At 47.2% G+C, this 18,234-nt stretch overlaps 1 pseudogene; it reads right to left on the minus strand.

The window, feature by feature from the left end:
* Positions 1-650: 650 nt before the first annotated feature.
* LOC122924047 overlaps positions 651-18,234 on the minus strand; it is a 61,447-nt pseudogene continuing 43,863 nt past the window's right edge.

Genomic DNA, 18,234 nt, shown 5'->3' on the forward strand with positions numbered 1-18,234 from the left:
GAGAGACAAATGTGCGGAGCAGAGATCAGTAGTTGAAGCAGTGAACACAATTTAGGAAGACTGTTCTACACAAGATGTGATTCTCATTTACATCAAAGAGAAAAACCATGAACTATGTCTATATATTTTCTAAGTTAGTCACCGGCCTATGCCAAACAAAATCAAGTCGTTTTCTTCAACGGGCAGGTAGGGTTCATGAGCTACTTAATCATGGGATCACACCATAAGGCTCCATTCACACGTCCGCAATGCCGTTCCGCATTTCTATGGGGCCACACAATGTGCAGCCCGAATCCGGAAATGCGGACCCAGGTCCACAATTCCGATCCCGAAAAAAATAGAACATGTCCTATTCTTGTCTGCAATTGCGGACAAGAATAGGCATTTTCTATTAAGTGCCGGCGATGTGCGGTCCGCAAAATGCGTAACGCACATTGCCTGTGTCCGTGTTTTGCGGATCCGCGGATCTGAAAAACATACACAGATGTGTGAATGGACCCTAATTCCTTCATAGAAGATATGCAGCTGAACCACCAGCAAGCTTGAAGAAAACCTCTAGAGAAAAAGTCTGCAAATTACACTTTACACTTGTAATTACTATAAAATTAGGAAATGTTGCCTTACCCACCCCCCTCACTAAGCCATACTATCTACATACCCCAACCAGAGGACGTGGACTCGAGCTAAAGCCCCCAATGAACCCAGTAGCCAGCATTAGGAGAACCCCAGCCTATAGCAGAGTTCGAGCCATGAGAATTACTACCTGAGCCAAAACTCTGTGGCCGGTCTCTTGGCTGATTCCCTTGCCACTGATTGATACCCTGTGGACCAGGCTGATTCTGCTGACTAGCAAGCATACCCATCATCCCCCAGCTGCTCTGTACGGCTGCCGGAGCAGCAGCCATCATTGTAGGGTAAATGCTGAATGGCCCAAAGTTCATGCCACCACCATCCCCCATGTCATTAGGCTGGTTGTGCGCAAGGCCTCCATTGTTTGGCCTGTTATTAGGATATCCCCAATTCCCAAAGATGGGTCCTGGGAATCTGCCACCGCTCTCCAAAGGGCTCTTTCTTTTGTGTTTAGCTGCCGATACGTGAACACTGAATCCTTTGATAATCACATCTTCTCCACACAAAGACTCGGCAACCTTGGGAAAAAAATAAAGACATTTACTCACCGAGGTGACATCTACAAATCCAATTCTAGCCCCAATGACTGGGAAAAACATTGGAATTACCGGGCTTCTAAACAACGGCACATTGGTTAACCCTTTCAGCACCGGGCCACTTTCCACCTTAAATCCCAGGCTGATTTTTGCAAATCTGACATGTGTCACTTTGTGTGGTAATAACTTTAGAACACTATTACTTATACAAGCCATTCAGAGAACGTTTTCTCGTGACACATTGTACTTCATGACTGGTAAATTTCAGTCAATATATTTCACCTTTATTTATAAAATAATCCCAAATTTTCCAAACATTTGGAAAATTCACTATTTTCTAAATTAGAATTTCTCTACTTTTAAGACATCTAGTAATGCCTCATAAAATGGTTACCAACCAACATTCCCCATATGTCGGCTTTGTGTTGGCATCATTTTGTAAATGTTCCTTTTATTTTTAGGACATTAGAAGACTTTCAACAAAGTTTCCAAAACCATTTTTTAAGCACCAATTCAGTTATAAAGTGATTTTTAGGGGCTTACGTAATGGAAACCCCCCATAAATGACCCCATTTTAGAAACTACACCCCTCAAATTATTCAAAACTGATGTTACAAACTTTGTTATCCCTTGAGGTGTTCCACAAGAATTAAAGGAAAATGGAAGTGAAATTTCTAAATTTCTCTTTTTTGGTAAATTTTTTATATTAATCGATTTTTGCTTGCACACAGCAAGGGTTAACAGCAAAATAAACATTTTGGAGGCAGATTTCACAAGATTGGTTATTAGGCACCATTTTGTATTTGAAGAGACCCTGACATACCCCTACAGTGGAAACCCTCAAACAGTGACCCCATTTTGGAAACTACACTCCTTAAAGATTATGTTACGGATGGTATTGAGCACTTTGACCCCCTAAGCCTTTTACGGAATTTGGAAACGCTTCGCTGTAAAAATGAAGTTTTGTTTCTTCCAATAAAATGTTGCTTTAGCCCCAAATTTTTATTTTTCAGAAGGGGTAACAGGAGAAAAAGCATCAACTAATTTGTTACCCATTTTCTCCTGAATCGGTAACACCCCATGTGTGGTGATAAACTGCTGTGGGGGCTCATGGCAGGACTCAGAACAGAAGGAGCGCCATATGGCTTTTGCAGCGCAGATTTTGATGGATTGGTTTACGGGTGCCATTGGTTTTTATTGTCTTACGTGGGGGCTCATTTTTTGCGGGATGAGGTGACGGTTTGATTGGTACCATTTTGGTCGCTTGGTATTAAACTTTGTGAGGCAAGGTGAAAAAACATGGCTGTTTTGGCATAGTTTGGCCACGCCGCAGGATACAACGGTCAGCGCTGACCGAGGCAGTGCAAGGGTTCATGCGCTGGCATCAGCGTTTTCACCGATGCTGGCTCATAAAGCAGGGGTCCGACTATCAGTTACTGCCGGACCACTGCGGCTGATCGGACGGGAGCAGCTCCTGCGCCCGCACAGAGCACCGTAGCCGTATGGTGCTGGGTTTTGTGACCCTGATACCAGTGCCGTCCATGTACGGTGCTGGTGTCCTACGGGTTAAAGGGCTTGTCCAGGTTCAGGGCTGTAGCCGGATATAAGCTCCCCTTCACTCCATTACCATGTAGGAGTGCAGCATTTCCTTGCTCCGATGCTCCACTTGTGCAGGGCACGATCTGTTTTACTGCCGGTGACAGATCAGGCTTCACATCAGTATGCTAGGCAGAGACTTCCACCTAGCAGTGAGCCTGGTGACGTCACCAACACAAATGGGTAGTGTATAGCAGTGTTCTGGGCATCAGTGGTACTGTCCTCTAAAACCCCCCAGAACAGCTATCTACACGGCCCATTTGTGCCAGTGACATCACCGGGTTCCCTGCTAGGCACAAGTCTCTGCCTAGCATACTGATGTGAAGCTCGGCACGTCACCAGCTGACAACAAGCTACACGATGCAAGGAAAGGGGAGCTTCTATCAGGTTCAGCTTTGGACGCAGCCACTCCTTTAATGACTTGTATTAGGAATGTAAGTGAGTGCTCTCATCTGGGGATTAAGGGCATAAACTCTTGGGCCCACTACTATCTTGAGAACGGGGCCCTACCTTACCCTGATAGGAGGCTGTGCACGCATGGATCTCCATTCACTTCTATGGAAGTTTCAAAAATAGCCAAGCATGGGTCCCCTTTTCAAGATTGTTGTGCTGGTCCCACTTCTGAGACCTGCCTCCATCAGACATTTAGGACATACCAGTGGATGTGCCACAAGTATAGATGGGACAACCCCTTTAAATCCAGACAGCCACATGGCAAAAAGGGGAAAGCTAAGAAAACTGGTGGTCCGTCATATCCACAATTGTCAGTGTGAGCACTTTTCAGAACCTACCCAATGCTCAGGCAAGAACTGGATCCATTAGTATTTTCTCCATAGATGTGCTATGGAAGGTCTGATCTGTGGAAGCCAGAGCTATATTGCCCACATACAGGGGGATATGTTTATGTGCTTATATAATAGGAAATGATACAATCCTCTAATATGCATGTATATAAAATTCTACATACATACCGCTCATATCAGACAGCTGACCCTATATGAAGAAGAATGGTACAGCCCATGTATCAGTCCTGTGTAATGTATCCATGGCCGTCATGCCACACCCTTCACCGTACAATGTATGACATTACTGACGCCATGTTTAGTCCTAACCAGCCCTCCTACGGATGCATTTTACAGGACTACAATGGACTGTGACAAAGGCACGGATATAAAAAGGTCCATGAACAGAATTTTAAATAGATGTACAGGTCCTTCTAAAAATATTAGCATATTGTGATAAAGTTCATTATTTTCTGTAATTACTGATAAACATTAGACTTTCATATATTTTAGATTCATTACACATAACTGAAGTAGTTCAAGCCTTTTATTGTTGTAATATTGATGATTTTGGCCACAGCTCATGAAAACACAAAATTCCTATCTAAAAAAATTTGCATATCATGAACAGGTTCTGTAAACGAGCTATTAACCTAATCATCTGAATCAGCTAATTACCTCTAAACACCTGCAAAAGATTCCTGAGGCTTTTAAAAACTCCCAGCCTTGTTCATTACTCAAAACCGCAATCATGGGTAAGACTGCCGACCTGACTGCTGTCCAGAAGGCCATCATTGACCCCCTCAAGCAAGAGGGTAAGACACAGAAAGACATGTCTGAAGGAATAGGCTGTTCCCAGAGCGCTGTACCAAGGCCCCTTAGTGGGAAGTCTGTGGGAAGGAAAAAGTGTGGCAGAAAACGCTGCACAACGAGAAGAGGTGACCGGACCCTGAGGAAGATTGTGGAGAAGGACCGATTCCAGACCTTGGGGGACCTGCGGAAGCAGTGGACTGAGCCTGGAGTAGAAACATCCAGAGCCCCCGTGTACAGGCGTGTGCAGGAAATGGGCTACAGGTGCCGCATTCCCCAGAAACAGCGGCAGAAGCGCCTGACCTGGGCTACAGAGAAGCAGCACTGGACTGTTGCAGGTCATTCGGAAATCAAGGTGCCAGAGTCTGGAGGAAGACTGGGGAGCGGGAAATGCCAAAATGCCTGAAGTCCAGTGTCCAGTCCCCACAGTCAGTGATGGTCTGGGGGCCATGTCAGCTGCTGGTGTTGGTCCACTGTGTTTTATCAAGGGCAGGGTCAATGCAGCCGCTATCAGGAGATTGTGGAGCACTTCATGCTTCCATCTGCTGAAAAGCTTTATGGAGATGAAGATGTCATTTTTCAGCACGACCTGGCACCTGCTCACAGCGCCAACACCACTGGTAAATGCTTTACTGACCATGGGATTACTGGGCTCAACTGGCCTGCCAACTCTCCTGACCTGAACCCCATAGAGAATCTGTGGGATATTGGGAAGAGAAAGTTGAGAGACGCAAGACCCAACACTCTGGATGAGCTTAAGGCCGCTATCGAAGCATCCTGGGCCTCCATAACACCTCAGCAGTGCCACAGGCTGATTGCCTCCATGCCACGCCGCATTGAAGCATCCTGGGCCTCCATAACACCTCAGCAGTGCCACAGGCTGATTGCCTCCATGCCACGCCACATTGAAGCATCCTGGGCCTCCATAACACCTCAGCAGTGCCACAGGCTGATTGCCTCCATGCCACGCCGCATTGAAGCATCCTGGGCCTCCATAACACCTCAGCAGTGCCACAGGCTGATTGCCTCCATGCCACGCCGCAGTGAAGCATCCTGGGCCTCCATAACACCTCAGCAGTGCCACAGGCTGATGGCCTCCATGCCACGCCGCATTGCAGCCTCCTGGGCCTCCATAACACCTCAGCAGTGCCACAGGCTGATGGCCTCCATGCCACGCCGCACTGAAGCCTCCTGGGCCTCCATAAAACCTCAGCAGTGCCACAGGCTGATTGCCTCCATGCCACGCCGCATTGAAGCCTCCTGGGCCTCCATAACACCTCAGCAGTGCCACAGGCTGATTGCCTCCATGCCACGCCGCATTGAAGCCTCCTGGGCCTCCATAACACCTCAGCAGTGCCACAGGCTGATTGCCTCCATGCCACGCCGCATTGAAGCATCCTGGGCCTCCATAACACCTCAGCAGTGCCACAGGCTGATGGCCTCCATGCCACGCCGCATTGAAGCATCCTGGGCCTCCATAACACCTCAGCAGTGCCACAGGCTGATTGCCTCCATGCCACGCCGCATTGCAGCCTCCTGGGCCTCCATAACACCTCAGCAGTGCCACAGGCTGATTGCCTCCATGCCATGCCGCACTGAAGCATCCTGGGCCTCCATAACACCTCAGCAGTGCCACAGGCTGATCGCCTCCATGCCACGCCGCATTGAAGCCTCCTGGGCCTCCATAACACCTCAGCAGTGCCACAGGCTGATTGCCTCCATGCCACGCCGCATTGCAGCCTCCTGGGCCTCCATAACACCTCAGCAGTGCCACAGGCTGATCGCCTCCATGCCACGCCGCATTGAAGCAGTCATTTCTGCAAAAGGATTCCCGACCAAGTATTGAGTGCAGAACTGAACATGATTATTTGAAGGTTGACTTTTTTTGTATTAAAAACACTTTTCTTTTATTGGTCGGATGAAATATGCTAATTTTTTTAGATAGGAAATTTGGGTTTTCATGAGCTGTGGCCAAAATCATCAATATTAAAACAATAAAAGGCTTGAACTACTTCAGTTGTGTGTAATGAATCTAAAATATATGAAAGTCTAATGTTTATCAGCACATTACAGAAAATAATGGACTTCATCACAATATGCTAATTTTTTTAGAAGGACCTGTATATTAGTAAATTGCTCCATAAAAAGGGAATACCTGGTTAAGAGAAAGTGAGCGCTTGCACTCAGCCTCCCAGACATCACTGCTTAGTTCTGCAGAAGATTTTATCTACTTAACCCCCTCAGCCCCGCTAGCTGAAACCCCCTTCATGACCAGGCCACTTTTTACACTTCTGCACTACACTACTTTCACCGTTTATCGCTCGGTCATGCAACTTACCACCCAAATGAATTTTACCTCCTTTTCTTCTCACTAATGGAGCTTTCGTTTGGTGGTATTTTATTGCTGCTGACATTTTTACTTTTTTTTGTTATTAATCAAAATGTAACGATTTTTTAGCAAAAAAATGACATTTTTCACTTTCAGCTGTAAAATTTTGCAAAAAAAACAACATCCATATATACATTTTTCACTAAATTTATAGTTCTACATGTCTTTGATAAAAAAAAAATGTTTGGGCAAAAAAAAAATGGTTTGGGTAAAAGTTATAGCGTTTACAAACTATGGTACAAAAATGTGAATTTCCGCTTTTTGAAGCAGCTCTGACTTTCTGAGCACCCGTCATGTTTCCTGAGGTTCTACAATGCCCAGACAGTAGAAACACCCCACAAATGACCCCATTTCGGAAAGTAGACACCCTAAGGTATTCGCTGATGGGCATAGTAAGTTCATAGAACTTTTTATTTTTTGTCACAAGTTAGCGGAAAATGATGATGCTTTTATTTTTTTATTTTTTTCTTACAAAGTCTCATATTCCACTAACTTGCGACAAAAAATAAAAAATTCTAGGAACACACCATGCCCCTCACAGAATACCTTGGGGTGTCTTCTTTCCAAAATGGGGTCACTTGTGGCGTAGTTATACTGCCCTGGCAATTTAGGGGCCCAAATGTGTGAGAAGTAGTTTGCAATCAAAATGTGTAAAAAATGGCCTGCGAAATCCGAAAGGTGCACTTTGGAATATGTGCCCCTTTGCCCACCTTGGCATCAAAAAAGTGTCACACATATGGTATCGCCGTACTCAGGAGAAGTTGGGCAATGTGTTTTGGGGTGTCATTTTACATATACCCATGCTGGGTGAGAGAAATATCTTGGCAAAAGACAACTTTTCCCATTTTTTTATACAAAGTTGGCATTTGACCAAGATATTTCTCTCACCCAGCATGGGTATATGTAAAATGACACCCCAAAACACATTCCCCAACTTCTCCTGAGTACGGCGATACCACATGTGTGACACTTTATTGCAGCCAAGGTGGGCAAAGGGGCACATATTCCAAAGTGCACCTTTCGGATTTTGCAGGCCATTTTTTACACATTTTGATTGCAAACTACTTCTCACACATTTGGGCCCCTAAATTGCCAGGGCAGTATAACTACCCCACAAGTGACCCCATTTTGGAAAGAAGACACCCCAAGGTATTCCGTGAGGGGCACTGCGAGTTCCTAGAATTTTTTTTTTTTTTGTCACAAGTTAGCGGAAAATGATGATTTTTTTTCTTTCTCTTTTTTCCTTACAAAGTTTCATATTCCACTAACTTGCGACAACACCATGGGTATATGTAAAATGGCACCCCAAAACACATTCCCCAACTTCTCCTGAGTACGGCGATACCACATGTGTGACACTTTTTTGCAGCCTAGATGCGCAAAGGGGCCCAAATTCCTTTTAGGAGGGCATTTTTAGACATTTGGATCCCAGACTTCTTCTCACACTTTAGGGCCCCTAAAAAGCCAGGGCAGTATAAATACCCCACATGTGACCCCATTTTGGAAAGAAGACACCCCAAGGTATCCAATGAGGGGCCTGGCAAGTTCATAGAAATATATTTTTTTCGCAAAAGTTAGCGGAAATTGATTTTTTTTTGTTTTTTCTCACAAAGTCTCACTTTCCGCTAACTTAGGACAAAAATTTCAATCATTCATGGACTCAATATGCCCCTCACCAAATACCTTGGGGTCAGTTGTGGGGTGTTTGTACTGCCCTGGCATTTGAGGGTCTCCGCAATCATTACATGTATGGCCAGCATTAGGAGTTTCTGCTATTCTCCTTATATTGAGCATACAGGTAATGAGATTTTTTTCTCCGTTCAGCCTCTGGGCTGAAAGAAAAAAATGAGCGGCACAGATTTCTTCATTCGCATCGATCAATGTGGATGAAAAAATCTCTGCCAAAAAAAAAAAATGGAGGGGAAAGGCATCTGCCAGGACATAGGAGCTCTGCCCAACATCCATACCCACTTAGCTCGTATGCCCTGGCAAACCCGATTTCTCCATTCACATCAATCGATGTGGATGAATAAATCACTGCCGGGATTTTTTATTTTTTTTATTTATATAGAAAGTGTTTGCCAAAGCATAGGAACGCCGCCTCCTCCTCAGCTCGTATGCCTCGGCAAACGTATCTGTCACTGCAGAGGAGAAAATCCCGTCTTGCAGCGCCGCATACACCGACTTGCGTGTAATCTGACAGCAGCGCAATGCTTCTGTCAGAATGCACATCGGTGCTGCAGCTAGTAGATCGGTTGGTCCACCTGGAAGGTAAAAAGACAAAAAAAAAAAAAAAGAAAAAACCAGGCCACAACGCAATAATTTTATTAACTTTGGAACAGAACATGTAACTTTAACTTTTTGAACTAAACATTAACGTGTTTGCTTACTGGTGTTTTTTTTTTTTGTTTTTTTACCTTTATAGAACAAACCTCTCCTTCCCCATGGGTCAATGTGCAAAGCGCAAATCGCCCAAAGATGTGGCGAAGTGCGTTATGCACTTTGTCCCAGGTGAAAGGAGAGGTTTGCAGCAGCTGTATGTGAATGGGCCCTAATAGCCCTGTGTGCCTATCCTGGTGAGATGATCCCTATGCTAGGTGTACCTGTGTACTTTCGGAAACACTCCCCTAAGCATAGGGCAGGGTGGTCAGGACAGTCAGGACAGAAATAGCGGGTGTCACGCCTTATTCCACTCCTGCTACAGACACGACATCTTTTTCGGGGTGACGGGTGGGTTGAGGTACCAGCAACGACATTGGGGAAATGTCGCTCGTGTAGACGGCTAACTACACTGGTGGATGGGGCCACGGAACCTCCTGGATACAGGAGGTTCTCGATGATCTCTTCCTGAAATTTGAGGAAGGATCCAGTTCTCCCAGCCTTACTGTAGAGAACAAAACTATTGTACAGAGCCAATTGAATTAAATATACAGACACCTTCTTATACCAGCGTCTGGTTCTGCGGGAAACTAAATACGGAGACAACATCTGGTCATTGAAGTCCACCCCTCCCATGTGGAGGTTATAGTCGTGGACTGAGAGGGGCTTTTCAATGACACGGGTTGCTCGCTCAATTTGTATTGTCGTGTCTGCGTGAATGGAGGAGAGCATGTAAACGTCACACTTGTCTCTCCATTTCACCGCGAGCAGTTCTTCGTTACACAGTGCGGCCCTCTGCCCCCTTGCAAGACAGGTGCTAACGAGCCGTTGGGGGAAGCCCGCGCGACTAGTTCGCGCGGTGCCACAGCAGCCAATCCGTTCTAGAAACAAATGCCTAAAGAGGGCCACACTTGTGTAAAAATTGTCCACATAAAGATGGTACCCCTTGCCGAATAAGGGTGACACCAAGTCCCAGACTGTCTTCCCACTGCTCCCCAGGTAGTCAGGGCAACCGACCGGCTCCAGGGTCTGATCTTTTCCCTCATAGACACGAAATTTGTGTGTATAGCCTGTGGCCCTTTCACAGAGCTTATACAATTTGACCCCATACCGGGCGCGCTTGCTTGGGATGTATTGTTTGAAGCCAAGGCGCCCGGTAAAATGTATAAGGGACTCGTCTACGCAGATGTTTTGCTCTGGGGTATAAATATCTGCAAATTTCAGGTTGAAATGGTCTATGAGGGGCCGATTTTTGTGGAGCCGGTCAAAAGCAGGGTGGCCTCTGGGACGGGAGGTGCTGTTATCACTAAAGTGCAGGAAACGCAGGATGGCCTCAAATCGTGTCCTGGACATAGCAGCAGAGAACATGGGCATGTGATGAATCGGGTTCGTGGACCAATATGACCGCAATTCATGCTTTTTTGTCAGGCCCATGTTGAGGAGGAGGCCCAGAAAAGTTTTAATTTCGGAAACTTGGACTGGTTTCCACCGGAAAGGCTGGGCATAAAAGCTTTCTGGGTTAGCGGTTATAAATTGTGTGGCATACCGGTTTGTCTCTGCCACAACTAAGTCTAAGAGCTCCGCAGTCAAGAACAGCTCAAACAATCCCAGGGCCGAACCGATCTGAGCTGTCTCAACCCGAACTCCAGACTGGGCGGTGAAAGGGGGAACTACAGGTGCGGCTGAAGTTGGGGACTGCCAATCAGGGTTTGCCAGCACCTCTGGGATTCTAGGGGCTCTACGGGCACGTCTTTGCGGTGGCTGCGATGGGGTCACTACTGCACGTGCCACCGTACCAGCTTCAACTGCCCTTCTGGTGCTCGCTACTTCACCATGTTCTACGGCAGTGCTGGTACTAGGTCCAGGATGGGCTGCTGGTGTATGCCTCACCACGTAATCCGACAGCACCAGCCCCTCTGCTGCTCTTGAAGCGGATCCTGCGCAACCTGCGGTCTAGCGACACGGGGCCGGGTACACCTGCTGCTATCAGGGACCTCAGCCTCCTCGTCCGAACTTTGGGTCAGAGAGCCACTGCTTTCTACAGGTTCGTATTCTGACCCGCTGGATTCATCAGATGAGGGTTCCCACTCCTCATCCTACTGGGTCAGAAGCCTGTAGGCCTCTTCAGAGGAATACCCCCTGTTAGACATGTGGGCAACTAAATTTAGGGGTATTCCCTGAGACTACCCAAGAAAAAAAAAGCAAGCCTGTCTTACAAATGGGAGGCTAGCGAAGTACCGGAGGCCGCTGCGGTTGATAAAAAATATCAAAACTGATTTTTTTATCGCCGCAGTGCGTGTAAAGTGAATGTGCAGCGATCAAAAAAAAATTTTTTTTTGTCACTGCGGTGGGGCGGGCGTGGGCGAACGCACGTGTGGGCGACCGATCAGGCCTGATCGGGCAAACACTGCGTTTTGGGTGGAGGGAGAACTAAAGTGACACTAGTACTATTATAGATCTGACCGTGATCAGTTTTGATCACTTCCAGATACTATAAAAGTACAAATGCTGATTAGCGATACGCTAATCAGCGAATAACGGACTGCGGTGCGGTGGGCTGGGCACTAACCGATCCCTAAACTACCTAACCAAGGGGCCTAAACTATACTCAAACCTAACGGTCAATACCAGTGAAAAAAAAAAGTGACAGTTTGCACTGATCACTTTTTTCCTTTCACTAGTGATTGACAGGGGCGATCAAAGGGGTGATCAAAGGGTTAATTGGGGTGATCTGGGGCTAGTATGTGGTGTAGTGGGTACTCACAGTGATGTGTGCTCCTCTTCTCCTCTGCTGGAACCAACCGACCAAAAGAAGGAGCAGAGGAGCACAGCAGCCATATAACCCCATCATATTTACTAATATGTGGGGTTAAATGGCTGCTGATTGGATTTTTTAAAAATCAGCAACCTGCCAGCCAATGATCGTGGCCGGCAGGCTGCTGACGAATTACTTGGCTACGAAATGCCGGCCCGCGATGCGCATGCGCGGGCCGGCTGTGACGTAATCTCGCGTCTCGCGGGATGACGCGCCGATGCGTCCAGGAGGAACAAATCAACCACCTCCCGGACGCATCGGTGCGTTAGGCGGTCGGGAGGTGGTTAAAGGGAGTGCCCCAAGTCTTCCACAGCCCTGACTCTGCATTCACTCTCCATGGGAGCCTCTGAAAACTTAAAGGGAGTGCCCCAGGTCTTCCACAGCTCTGACTCTGCATTCACTCTCCATGGGAGCCTCTGAAGACTTAAAGGGAGTGCCCCAAGTCCTCCACAGCCCTGACTCTGCATTCACTCTCCATGGGAGCCTCTGAAGACTTAAAGGGAGTGCCCCAAGTCTTCCACAGCCCTGACTCTGCATTCACTCTCCATGGGAGCCTCAGAAGACTTGAAGGGAGTGCCCCAAGTTTTCCACAGGCCTGACTCTGCATTCACTCTCCATGGGAGCCTCTAAAGACTTAAAGGGAGTGCCCCAAGTCTTCCACAGCCCTGACTCTGCATTCACTCTCCATGGGAGCCTCTGAAGACTTAAAGGGAGTGCCCCAAGTCTTCCACAGTCCTGACTCTGCATTCACTCTCCATGGGAGCCTCTGAAGACTTAAAGGGAGTGCCCCAAGTCTTCCACAGCCCTGACTCTGCATTCACTCTCCATGGGAGCCTCTGAAGACTTAAAGGGAGTGCCCGAAGTCTTCCACAGCCCTGACTCTGCTTTCACTCTCCATGGGAGCATCTGAAGACTTAAAGGGAGTGCCCCAAGTCTTCCACAACCCTGACTCTGCCTTCACTCTCCATGGGAGCCTCTGAAGACTTAAAGGGAGTGCCCCAAGTCTTCCACAACCATGACTATGTATTTACTCTCCATGGGAGCCTCTGAAGACTTAAAGGGAGTGCCCCAAGTCTTCCACAGCCCTGACTCTGCATTCACTCTCCATGGGAGCCTCTGAAGACTTAAAGGGAGTGCCCCAAGTCTTCCACAGCCCTGACTCTGCATTCACTCTCCATGGGAGACTCTGAAGACTTAGAGGGAGTGCCCCAAGTCTTCCACAGCCCTGACTCTGCATTCACTCTCCATGGGAGCCTCTGAAGACTTAAAGGGAGTGCCCCAAGTCTTCCACAGCCCTGACTCTGCATTCACTCTCCATGGAGGCCTCTGAAGACTTAAAGGGAGTGCCCCAAGTCTTCCACAGCCCTGACTCTGCATTCACTCTCTATGGGAGCCTCTGAAGACTTAAAGGGAGTGCCCCAAGTCTTCCACAGCCCTGACTCTGCATTCACTCTCCATGGGAGCCTCTGAAGACTTAAAGGGAGTGCCCCAAGTCTTCCACAGCCCTGACTCTGCATTCACTCTCTATGGGAGCCTCTGAAGACTTAAAGGCAGTGCTCCAGACTAAAAAAAATATCAAGGAGCCATTGGCTCCTAACCTGAAAAATTTAGTCGCCAAATGAAATTTTTAGTCGCCAAATTTAAAATACATATAATATAGCTGGGATGCTTAGGAGCATGGGGTTTTCTAAGCTACAGCCCATGCAGTTTAAGGAGTTGTACACTCATTTCCATGACCTGTCAGACTAGCCAGATTCATGTTGGTAATCCCTAGGTGCTGGGTCCCGGCTCATTCGCTTCCCGGCCTCCGCTTCTTGTCTTGGGTTTCCCCATGAAAACGTTTGACTGCAGTGGCATCAAGACGATCTCTGGCCACGGTGGAGATCTGCTCCCCTTGCATCACATGACCATTTAACATAATACACGGGAAGCAGTGGTCAGTCATTGGCTGTAACGCCGTCAAATAGGAGGTTTTCATGAAGGGACTCAAGACAAGCAACAAAGGCTGGGGAGCAGATGAGCCGGGACCCCGCACTGGGCATCAGGCAAGTATGGTCACCAACAAAGGTCCTGCCAGTCTCAGAGGTCCAGAAATTAGTGTATCCAAAGCTTTTAAGGAGTAATTTTTATATTTTTCTTTAAGGGGTTTTAAACCAGTATTTTTCTATATGTGACACAGAATGGGTTCAAATAAACTATCCCCACTGCACTCCTTAAAAGGCCAATCACTTGAGAGTCGCCACTGCAACCAGTGACCACATCAGTGGGCATCACGTGTTGACGGGACCAGTATGACGGTGGGGGAAGGGCAGCTTTTTTTTTTTTTTACATTAAGAAAAAATATAACAGATAAAAATATAATACTTCACGAGCTTTACTCTTTATTCTCAACCCCTCTGCTTGCCGGTCAGTGAATGAAAACCTCTTGTTTGCTGTTTCTTGAGGAAAGATTGCCATATTCTAGTGCTGCTCACTGTGTAACTGTGGCTGGACATGGACATTCAGTCTGTGAATGTCAACCTTAAAGGTTTCCATTCACTGCCAGCAAGGAGAGATGTAGGAAAGCTAGGGGACCTCCTCTGGCAGCTGAACTAGCCTGCGTTTAACCCCTTATAGGCTGCTTCAGTGCCATTTTCCCTCCTTTGGCACAGAAAGGAGCAGTTAAGGGCTCTCTGCCCATCACCCCCGTGTCAGTAAGGAGCCGTGCACGGACATCGCCGTCCTTTTCTAGAACGTGCGCAGTATAGGCGGGAATCTCTCCTTGTCAATCTGTGTGCCTTGGGACTGCTGAGCGAACCCCTAGGCCTGGGGAGTCCCACCGTTTTATCATTCTGCCAGCAGTAACACGGACTGACGGGAAGGTTGACATCCGATTGCTATTCCCTATGTGGAAGTGAATACTGGTCTTGTGAAATAAGGGGAATAGATTATATGATTTATGATCAGAAATGGTTACTAGTCTGTGCATTGATAGGATTGCGCTGGTTTCACACCGGAGTCTGTCTGCAGGAGCTCTGTACTGCCGGGGTCGCATAGCATCATAAATCAATATAATGCTATGTAACCCTTACAGTTCTGGAATGTATTGGATAACACTGACCGCATTAGGTCAGTGTTATCCAGTACATTCCAGACCTCTAAGGGTTACATAGCATCATAAATCAATATAATGCTATGCAACCCCGGCAGTGCTATGCAGACCAGGACAGCGAGTGTTAAAGCAGCACAGCCGGTGCTTATACTTGTTCTTACGGATCTCTGCCTTCTCCTTGTGACCCCATAAGGACCCAGTCCTATAAAACACACTAATAAATCTGCATACGGGTGACTCGCCTCGTGTTATCAGCCGTGGACTGTGCGGCCCTAGTTGAAATGTCTCCAGCAGCTCAGCGTCACAGCACAGACTCAACTCCAAAACTTGCCGGACTGCTGGAAGCGGGAGCACAAGCCACGCCCACCCTCTATGCCGGGTAATCTGAGGGGCGGAGCTTCACCCAGCAGACGTCTGCAGCGTGCGTCTGTCTGCTGGATGAAAGCCTTTTTTTTCTTAGAGGCAGAGCAGCGAGCGGAGGGTCTAGGCGCAAATGGCGACAAGACTACAAAGTCTTGTCGCCATTTAGCAGTTCTAAGTCGCATTGGCGACCATTTTGGTCGCCATCTGGAGCCCTGAAAGGGAGTGCCCCAAGTCTTCCACAGCCCTGACTCTGCATTCACTCTCCATGGGAGCCTCTGAAGACTTAAAGGGAGTGCCCCAAGTCTTCCACAGCCCTGATTCTGCAGTCACTCTCCATGGGAGCCTCATAAGACTACAGCAGGATGGGCAGGGTGTACGTGGGGAACTGGACCCCCATCAATCAGGTACTTCGTTATCCCTTATCCTGTGGGCAGGGGATAGCTTGAAAACTTGGCACAACCCCTTTAAAATTTATGAATGAACACGTTAAAAACCATTTACTCATGCAGAACAGATCACAGATACAATATATAACTTAGCTGCCTCTTACCTGGTCATCGGCAAAGGTCACAAAGGCAAAGGCTCTAAATGGCTTTGGGACAAACACATCCACAACCTCCCCGTACTGCGTGAAGAAATGGCGAAGCTCCTCCGCTGTCATATCCTCAGTGCACCGGCCAACATATACCTTATGGCTGCACACAGGTTCATCCAGGCTTTGCTGTAGAGAAGCCACAATGAGTGAGAGGCCTAGAAGTATGCATCCCAACGTCGTGACGAATAGTAATAAAGTAACATGGCAGCGTCACGTAAATGGGCACAGCAGAGCTTTTTTTCATTTCCAGAGAACCCTCATCATACAGCTAATAAGAGAATGCGTAAAAAAAATGTAAAATCAGGTTTTTAGATTTAACTTTTTTGGTGGCATATAATCTATTAAAAAAAATATTGGATTACACTTACCGGTAATCGTTTTTCTTTGCACCTATGACAGCCCCATTGGAGAGAACGCCTCCTCCTCTGGACAGGAAACAGGAACCAGAACTCCTTTAAAAAAAAATTTTTTGTGTAAATACTTCCCCCTTTTTTTCGGGGGGGCGGGGGAACTAACCGGGTGCTGTCTTAGGCTCAAAGAAAAACGATTACCGGTAAGTGTAATCCAATATTTCTCTTTTGCCTATGACAGCACCCTTGGAGAATAGGCAAGAATCCTATCTAGGGCAGGACTACAGCCTGCAGCACCTTACGGCCAAAGGAAAGACCTTCATTAGAGGGTAGCTGTAGTCTATAATGCTCTACAAATTTGCTCAATTGAAGCTGAAGCTCTCTCTGCCCATGATGTGGAGACTGATCTTGTAGAGTGAGCTCCAAATCCAGAGGCCAGAACTAGTCCCTTAGAAGAATAAGCTAAGACAATGGCCTGTCTGATCAACCTAGCAATGGTCTGAGAAGAGGCAGCAGATCCCTTCTTAGCTCCCCGAAACAAAAGCAGCAGACGAGAGGAGCCTCTCCAAGGCTGAGTAACATTCAGATATTGTAAAATACACCTCCTAACGTCTAGGCAATGGAACTCTGATTCCTTCTCATTCTTAGGGGAGGCACAGAAGGAAGGTAGCACTATCTCCTGAGAGCGGTGAAAAAGGAAGGAGACTTTTGGTAAAAAATAAGGATCAGGAGAAATTACTACCCAATCCTCCAAGATAACCAAATAGGGGGGGTCAGCAGAGAGTGCACTGATCGCACTAACCCTTCTAGCCGAGGTAATGGCAAGCAATAAGGCAAGCTTTAGAGAGAGCATCTTAGAGGAGATACTATCAAATCGGCTCAAAAGGGTCAGAAGAGAGGGCAGAGAGGACTAAGTTTAAATCCCAAGGAGGGGTCTTAACCTTAGAGACTGGTGATAACTTAGACACAGCTGTAACAAACATCTTGTTCCAGGGATGAACTGCTAGTCTAAACTCAAACAATCAAGAGCCAGGCAGTCAGATGTAGATTTTTTGCTTCTGGGTGAAGGACTGGACCCTGATACAGAAGCTCCTGACTGTCCGTCAGCACCCACGGGGTTGCTATTGACATCCTACGGTTCCAGGAGAACCAAACTCTTCTCGGCCAGAAGGGGGCTATAACTATTACAGTGGCCTCCTCCTCCCTGATCTTTTTGAGAACCCTTGGTAACATTTTTAGGGGGGGGGGGGGAAAGGCACAGAGAAGACCCTGTCTCCAAGATTGAGACAATGCATCCACCTCTTTGGGATGTGCTCCCGGAGATAGGGAATAGAAAACTTCTACCTTTCTGTTTGATCTGGTGGCAAAAAGATCTATCTCCGGAATCCCCCATAATGCTGAGACCTAATTGAAAACCCTCTGATCTAGGGACCACTCTCCCTGGCTCAGGTGGTGATGACTGAGGAAGTCTGCTTTTACATTGTCCAAGCCCCTGAGATGCACCACAGAAAGAGAAGATAGAGAAGCCTCTGCCAGCCTGAATATCTGATGGGTAAGCGACATGAGGCCCTGAGCTTTTGTACCTCCTTGCCGATTGATATATGCTACGGCAGTTGTGTTGTTCGAGTAGATCTTTACATTTCTGCCCACATCTATTAGAGAGAGAACCTCTGTAATGATAGCCAACTGCTTTGCTGGATCTGACCGGTAATCTGTGACCACAAACCTTCCCTCTGGAATGCTTGGAAAATTTAACCTTAGGCCTTCCCTTATCACTGAGTTTATCAGAAATTTCCTGCTACCGATCTGCAAACAGAGACAGACGACCTCCGATAGGGGGCCTGGCGTGCTTGGGACTGTTTCTTAGAGGCATCAGAGCCGGAAAAAAGAAACCCCTT

The sequence above is a fragment of the Bufo gargarizans genome, unplaced genomic scaffold (assembly GCF_014858855.1).
Source record: "Bufo gargarizans isolate SCDJY-AF-19 unplaced genomic scaffold, ASM1485885v1 original_scaffold_2172_pilon, whole genome shotgun sequence".
Classification (NCBI taxonomy): Eukaryota; Metazoa; Chordata; class Amphibia; order Anura; family Bufonidae; genus Bufo; species Bufo gargarizans.